Source organism: Leptonychotes weddellii, chromosome 4 (genome assembly GCF_054177405.1).
Source record: "Leptonychotes weddellii isolate Sample4059 chromosome 4, ASM5417740v2, whole genome shotgun sequence".
NCBI classification, from domain to species: Eukaryota; Metazoa; Chordata; class Mammalia; order Carnivora; family Phocidae; genus Leptonychotes; species Leptonychotes weddellii.
The window spans coordinates 43,373,774-43,381,988 of NC_138372.1; the positions used below are offsets into that span (position 1 = coordinate 43,373,774).

The 8,215-nt window shown below is 48.8% G+C and overlaps 2 long non-coding RNA genes across 2 annotated transcripts in view; one reads left to right on the forward strand and one right to left on the reverse strand.

Moving 5' to 3' along the window:
* Positions 1-2,252: 2,252 nt before the first annotated feature.
* LOC145721275 (uncharacterized) overlaps positions 2,253-8,215 on the reverse strand; it is a 42,666-nt gene continuing 36,703 nt past the window's right edge. The window contains exons 2-4 of the long non-coding RNA XR_014144872.1: positions 5,604-5,862; positions 3,423-3,735; positions 2,253-2,340 (exon numbers count right to left, since the gene is read on the reverse strand). This is a non-coding gene — a long non-coding RNA (uncharacterized LOC145721275). The remainder of the gene's footprint in view (positions 2,341-3,422; positions 3,736-5,603; positions 5,863-8,215) is intronic.
* LOC145721276 (uncharacterized) lies at positions 2,328-8,127 on the forward strand. Its single transcript, XR_014144873.1, has 3 exons — positions 2,328-2,591; positions 3,327-3,516; positions 7,459-8,127. It is a non-coding gene; the product is annotated as an uncharacterized LOC145721276 (long non-coding RNA).

The following is an 8,215-nucleotide window of genomic DNA, read 5'->3' on the forward strand; positions in this document are numbered from 1 at the left end:
CAGGACGCAGGAATATGGAGACTATCTAGATGCAGATTGTGCTTTAGCGTTTCTATGCTCATCATTTGCTGACGGCCCTACAGCAGCCCTTGGGGAGTAGGCAGGGAAGACCTTATCCCTATTTTACAGATGTGGAAACAGAGGCCTTGGGAGAACAAGAGAAGGACTGGCTCATGGTCACATGCTTGTAAGTGGTGAGGCCAAGCCTAGACTTTGGGTCTCCTGACACCACTTGTACTTACAAATTAACAAACGTGGAAGAGGATCGAAGGGGTCTAGAGGTTAGAGTCTCATCTGAGTTTCTTCAGATTTTCTTTTTCTTTCTTTCTCTTAGTTATACAAATATTTTTAAAGAAAGTTCTGGTTCTGTGAAAAGCAAAACCTAGCTACTTGTGTAGGGCACAACAGTGATCCCACACCAGAAACCCTAAGACTCAGGCCATTAACCACCAGTTCCTCCCACATTGGAGTGGACGTGTTCCTTGCTGTCTGCCTTGCTGGGATGAGGCAGCCCGCGTTTGAATTCTGCCCTGCCAGGCCATGGGCAGCTCCTTCCGCTTGGTTTGCTTTTTTATAGAACAGAGGTGATGTTGTCTGTGAGTGACACAGGGGGGATTCCATGGTGTAACGTCTGTGAAACTGCCTGGGCCAGGTTGGGAAGACCCCTCCGTCCTCTTTTTGCCTGACCACGGTCAGCTCTGGCCTCTGTCAGCAGCAGCCACTGAGGCAATGGGCAAGGCTGGAAGGCCGGTCAGTGTTTCCCCTCCTCCTGAGAGACACTTGGGAGTGCTGGAGGAAGCAGGTGATCCTTCAGCCAGAATGCAGAAAATGCAGACAGAGAAGTGGGCTGTGGTATTGTTAGCTCAGGATGGAGGAAGGAGGCTCCAAGAAACCACAGAAAGAATGGGAAGTCAGCCCAGGGGCTGGGGAGCAGGGGTGCAGACCACGGAATAGATAAAGGTGTACCTGATTCTAGCTTTAATGTTTCATTTCTTTAAAAATGTAAAAAAAAAAAAAAAAAAGGCACTGCAAAGTATTAGAATTCAAAAGAGCTAGGGGATAGGTATTCCCTCTATATTTTCTCATTTATTATTATTAAAATGTTTATAATAAAATTTTTTTTAAATAAGCGAATCCCTCAAATTAAGTTTTAGGAGAAGTATTTGGAGTAACATTTCTGTTTTTGCTTCTAATTGTCTTTTTTTTTTCCATTTCCATAGTTTCTGTTATTAATAGGAACTGCCATTTATTGATCACCAAACTGTGCCAGGCACTTTATAAATAAATTCCCTATAATCCTTTCAGCATCTCTACAAAATAATTACTCTTGTTCCCATTCGCTTGATGGGGAAGCTGAGGTTTAAGGTCACACCTCTAGGACTCAGTGGAGGAGGGCCTTGAATGAAGCCAGGTCTGGAGACAGGGGCATCTACACTTTCCGTGACACAGTTTAGTGTCTTGCTGAAGAGTCTTGAATGAGCTCGAGTAGAAGGAAGACGTAAGAATGGTAAACTGGGTGTGGTTTGGGCATGGTTTGGGTCTGGGCTGCCTCAGGAATGGAATGTCTGATCTTTTCACTTTTCTGGAAAGACAATGGTTTCTCTGTTGTGTGCTCACTTGGGTGTGGCCTTACTCTGTTTATTAGGAGAAGTTTGCTGTGACATTTGTGACCTGCGTGGCTTTTGTAGTCCATCAGGATCTGAAAAGTGACTGCTGTATCACCTGAAAAGTATGTGTCACTGTTTCATTTCAGTATCTCCTACCTATGAGCTTCTCTTCATGATCCTGTCCCGGTCTCCTCGTCAGGAATTGCCAACCATAACCGGCCCTCTCCCATCGTGGCTGGTCTCTCTGCCCCGGGCTAGTTGGCTTCTTTTCTAAGGGTTTTACACTCAGGGTAAAAGCCAATAAAACACCCAATCACTGTGTACTTACTTTGTAGTTAATCACTGGCTCTTGGGCCCATTGTTTCTTTTTTTTTTTTTAAAGATTTTATTTATTTATTTGAGAGAGAGAATGAGATAGAGAACATGAGAGGGGGGAGGGCCCATTGTTTCTGGAGCGATTTGGCAGCAAAGGAGGAGAGATTGGGAAATCTTGTCACAACATTCCCGAGGCAGCCACGTTTCTCCAACCCCACGTTTGTGAGTCACGGTGCTTCCTTTCCCAGAGCTGGCCGGCTGGGGTGGGAGGCTTCCAGGAGGGGGTGTGGAGGTGTTGCTGTTTCTGAGCGCTTCCAGCTGGTCCAAGGGGAGGGCAGTGGTGACAGGTCTCAAAGGTGCTGCTGCCTCTTCCAAACTAGCCTGCCTGTCTTGGGTGGTCCTGGTCCGAGGGATGCTCCTTAGGGTTATTGAGAAGGATATCAGAGGTCATTTATCTCAGTCTCCCACCCAGAGTGTGGAGTCCTGTCTCCGAGTCCTGAACAGGTGCTTACGTACCGCTGTGGTGTTGAAACAACCGTCCTCCCCACAAGACAGCCTGGCCCAGTCCCAACCAGCTCCATGAGAAGGCTCATCATGATATTCAGGGCAACTCTGGGCCTCTGTAATCTTCACACCCTCTCTGAATTTCCATTCTTGGAGCAACACCAAGTAAGCCATTTTCACCTTCCACTCAGTGGCTCCTCAGGTATTGACTTGAAGCCAGCTCTCCTGTCCCCCAGCTCTCTTTCTCAATCCTTCCTGCCTCTTTCCTTGCCTTTCTCTAGTGAAACCTCCCTATGTCCTCATCCTTATTCCTCTGCCAATGTCCACTCGGGGTTGTGGCATTCTTTCCACCAGCGGCCCCGTTCAACCCATGATGTTATGGAATGAGGCGGTCTGGGGAGATCCCAGCTGAGGATCCTCCGGAAGCTGTGAGGGAGGGTTTGTTTCTGGTGTCCCGCCTCTCTCCTCTGCCTGGGAGGGTAGGTGTAACCCAAACCATCCCTTACCTGTCTACTCATTCCCTCTTTTCTTGGAACAGATGGTGTCTGAGCAATATTTATAATTTCTACACTTTACTGAGAGCCTATTATGGGCCAGCTGCTCAGCATGTCTTATCTTTAACCTTACATCATCTAAATGAGGCAGGTTCTGGTATTCTTGCCATACAAATAAGAAGCCCATGGAGAAGGACACTTGCCCAAGAAGATATAGACAGTAAATGGCAGAGCTGGAATTCACACTCATTTCTGTCTGGCTCTGAGAGTCTGCTCTTTGTGACACCATGCTGCTACAGACCATGTTTATCTCCCCGGCCCGAATGTTTTAACCTCCACCACACCTTTGTACAAGTTCACTACTCTACAAGTTCAAACTACACCGCAACTTCTTTTTCTCCTGCAGCTGCTGAGTCAGAGCATCAAAATAGTCACTCAACTGAAGCTTCGGTTTTATAGGACAACTTACAGTTTTGCTCCCTGATGTGTTGGTTGAACTCACCCTTTTGGGGAAGCAGACAAGGCATGACATACACCGTGCGGATGAAGAAAGCCCAGCTGAGTGCGGGTTAGTGGCTCGTCCAGCTTGAGAGCAGGTCAGAACCTTCCAGACTTCCCAGCAGCAGACGCTTTCCTTAGCTCTTGTGTTATCCTTCCACGGGCGTGAGCACCCCAGCCCTCTCCTGGGCTGTGGTGTGCCCTCTGCTCTTCCCTGCCTCTACGGTTGTTTATCTCTAGATGTTTCCAGACCCATCAGCCCATGGAGCCAGCTGTGCGGAGGGGCTTGCACTTCTACCTTCAGTAGCTGTGAGTCACTAGACGGAAGTAGAGGCGAGGAGGAGTGGGAGAGAGGAAAAGTTTGGAAATTTGGGGAGAATGAGAAGGAGGGAGAGAGGAGACTTCATTGTTCTCCAGTGTGGGGATGTCTGGGTCCAAGACAAAGGGCCAGGAAGCCCTCATTGTTCCTCTGGCCTCTGTGGGATGCAAGAGATTGGACTCATTTCTTTAGATTCATGTGGGAAGTCCTGGCTCTGTCAGTTAAACATCAGCTATAACCTTTCAAATCATGGCTGATGGGAAAATGAAGACTGCCCTCCAAAACTTCTCCAAGAACACAGGAGGCTGCCGATTGGAAAGCAACGGGGAGCCAGCAGAACTAATCTGCTCACCACGTGCACCTCCTCCCCCCACCCACAGGACTGGTTTCTCTTACACCCCTCCACCGTCGAATTATCCAGCCAGCCAGGCATCGCTGGTTCATTTCAAATGCTTATGGAGTGCCTACCATGTGCTGGGCCTGGAGCTGGCCATGGGGCTAAAGGCCCATAGCACCTGACCCCTGACCCTGAGCAGCTCACTGTCCACACACAGTGACGACTGTTGAACAGATAACAGAGAAACACAGATAATTACAATGAAGGGAATAGAGTACAGTTCCCACCCTCCCCACTCACAGTCTTATTCACCTCGTTACAGAATACATCAGTAGAAAAACCTCCCTTGCTCTTAAGTGTATCTGTTTTTTTTCTCCTTTTTCTCAGTGATGAGTATGAAGAGCTTTGGGACTGGGCGGGGCGGTGGGGGGGAACCCAACCCAATAGGTAATATGTACAGAAAAGATGACTGAAATAAAGAACATTTGGATGGGAAAAGACAGCTTAAAAAGATACCACTTGAGGGACAAAACTCACAGCCCAAAGGGATAACATCAAACCACGTTAAAGCTGGAAATGACTTTCCAAGAAAGCTAGCCCAGTAGTTCTACTCTGTTTGAGTCATGGAATCCATTCCTGAGGGGTCGGGGGGTGACTTGGATTCTCTCCTCAAATAAAGGCAACTGTGCACACACACGAACCTTTACACTAAACTCATGAACCTTGGTTGGGTTTCCAGGGGAGGCATCTGGGATTCCCTGGAGTTTATTTCTCTCAGGGACCCTCCCACCCCCAATTTAGAATCTCTGATGGAGTTCAGGGCCTTCAACTCATTTAGCAGAGACTGCAATGACTTCTTCGAGGTCACGCAGTCAGTTCATGAAAACATCTGTTTGGTTAGTTTCTGCTTTCCCAAACCAGGACTTTTTCAAATGCCAGAATTACCTCCATGGGGCTTACATCACGACAGGAAACAAGGTGCTGGCCGCCCAACTCAGCCAACCTGTTTGTTACAAGTAAGTCGACGTTGCCAAGGTGTATGGAGCTTCCCTCTCCTCCCTGTTGCACAGGCCCTCCCATCCATGTCCGGCTTGAGTGGGCGCAGTGGCAAAAGCTCTAATTATGTTCAGGGAAGCCTCAAATCCGATGCCAGCAAGCATCATAGGGCAGAGACCGCTGGGAGGGGCTGGAATGGGGACCACAGGCCTTGGTTTCTGGGTAGGGGCAGAAGCACAGGAAGGAGACCGGGCCTGTCCCAGAGCTCCCCGTGTTCTGGGCTCTGGGACACACTGCCGTCTTCCTGCACCGGGATCTTGGGAAAGCCCTGACTCTTTTCTCTAGAGGAGACCAGTTCTGCCAGCTCAGCCACCTTCTGCCCATACCTACCCTACTTTAGAGGGTCCCTGACGGGGGAAACTCCAGACACAAACGCAACCACAGGTGTGAGTTAGGGGAACCCCACCATCTGTTCGCCACTGCTTCATTTTACCAATGGGCCAACAAAGGCCCAGGTTGGGGAAGTGACTTACCGGAGATCAGATGGCAAGCAGAGTTGCATGGAGATTAGACACCTGGGCTCCTGCCCTCCCGCCTTCCGGCTCAGTGTTTTTGCTCTGCCTGCATTCAGGCAGGTTTCTGTCTTTGGCACATAATGGAAACTAGATGAGGAGTTGGCCAGGCTTTTTTTTTTTTTTTTGTGGTGATGCTCATCGAGGTGTGGCTGGATTTGATCTGAAAACAGCTCTTTGCAGAGTACACTCTGAGCGCCTCCTATGGCCAGGCTCTGTGCTGGGTGCAAAAGAGGAAAAAAGCTCCAATTTTTGCTTTTAAGGACCTTAACTTACAATCTGGTGTGATTACTGTTACTCAATGTAAACACAAGGTCAGAGATGGAGGTAGCCAGCCATCAGTCTTTTTTGCCAGCCCCACAGGGACATCCATTTGTGGTGTTTATAGTAGCCCACTACTCTGGGGACTGTGTCCCCTCCAGAATCCTGATGCCCTGGGATGCCTCTTCCTGGCATGTCCCCATGTCCTCCCTCTCTCCATTCAATCCCTGCTCTCAACCAGGGGTCCCTTTGGGAATGAAGAAAGTCACATACACCGAGCATCATTTGGCTAAGCATTTTTACCTAGCACTAGCTCATTCAGTCCACAGAGCAAGCCTATCACATAGAAACTGCCACAGCTGGTGGAGAATCGAGGCCCAGAGCGGGGGAGGGCCTTACCCAGGCTCACATGGCAAGTGCACTCCAGAGCCTAAATTCCAACTGTTTGTCTACAATCTGTATGCCTTCCACTGGAAAATGGGACTAATGTCAGACAGAGCCACAGGGTTGTTGTGTGGTGTGAGGGAGATAACTCTTGCAGACATGCCAGCCCAGCGCCTGGTACATCGTAAGTGTTCAATACATGCCACCTCCCCTTCCCCTTCTCTCTCTTCACCCCTGCTCCATCCCAGAGAAATTCATGACTTGTGTCAGCCTTGAGCAGAAAAATAATAAGCAACATTTATGAGCTCTCTGTGGTGTAGGCTTATGGAGTATCTAATTTAATCCTCACAAATATGCTCTGAATTAGGCACTATTATTAGCTCCACTTTATAGATGATGAAGTCAAGGCAGCAACTTGCCCAAGACCACACAGCTAGTAAGTGGTGGGTTCAGGATCCAAAATCTGGTCTCTTTGAGTCTGAAGCCCATGCTCTTAAATAGGGCTGCCTTGGTCCCTGAATTGGCACTCCTATGCCAAGTGCATGCCTGGCAGGCTGCCTGATGGAGCAGGACCGGGCAGGCCACTTAATGAGGGGACTGACCTGGGGAAGGAATGAGGTCACATTCCAGGAGGCTGAGGCAAGGTAGTCACGCATCACTTCAAAAGAGTTGCTCTCTTGGAAAAAAACTAGCAGGGTCGGGTACCCGTGCCAAATAAGAAAACTGGATACACAAAAGGGATATCGGGACTGAGCAAAGGATTCAAACTTCCAGGGCCAGGGCCCCCAAGCAGAAACCATTGGCATCACCCTTCAAGGACTCGTTCCTGCCCTGTCCCCTTCCAAACGCCAGAGAACCAACTGGCCTTTCTTTCAGGCTTTCACCCCTCTGTGTATGTGCCTTAAGCACTTACCACATTATTAATTAATTCACTTATTTTAGGAATGTTTTCAAGCACTGACTTTGTTCCGAACACTGCTAGGAGTAGTGCATATGGTGTGTCTATTACCCCCGTGGACCTTACCATCCACGAGGAAGCCAGACATTAAGCTCAAAGTGAGTATTACAGTAGGTGAAGAACAGGGTGCTACAGGAACTAACCTCCTGCTTTTCTTCCTTTCTTCCACTGTCCTTCTCACGTCCTGCCTTCCTTCCACAAATATTTATGAAGGTGGCTCCGTGGCGCAATGGATAGCGCATTGGACTTCCACAAATATTTATGAAGTGCCTACTAGATGTCAGGCCTGGTCTTGGAGCCAGTGGTAAAGCAACGAATAAGAAAGATGAGATGGCTGCCCTCTTGGAGCTTACATTCCACTGATAAGTGGGAGATTTGACCCAGGAGAGGAAAATCTTGTGAGCCATACTGAAGAGTTTGGATTTGATCCGGTTGTTGAATGAAAACCAAATATTGCCTTTAGGCCAGAGAATGGTCTGAGCAGATTTGTGTTTCAGAGAAACCACACTGGAAAACAATACAGAGGATGAGTGGACCTCTCAAGGATGAGACTGGTGGCAGGAAGTTCCGACTGGAGGCTCCGGGGATATGCTGGAGATGGGGGTGATAGAGCTCCAGACCAAGCAGGGCTGATGAGAAGGAAAGACAGCCCCATAGCTCACCCAGGACCGGGATAGCCAGTGACACTGGCACCCTGGGCCGTATGACAAAGCCGCACCTCTTCCAACCGATATTTTAAAAATGGACACCTCCCAGCATAATACCCTCCAGTTCCGTCCACATCGTTATGCTGAGCAAAAGAAGTCAAACAGAGAAACACATGTATCATATGACCTCACTGATATGAGGAATTCTTCATCTCAGGAAACAAACTGAGGGTTGCTGGAGTGGTGGGGTGGGGTGGGAGGGATGGGGTGGCTGGGTGATAGACATTGGGGAGGCTATGTGCCATGGTGAGCGCTGTGAATTG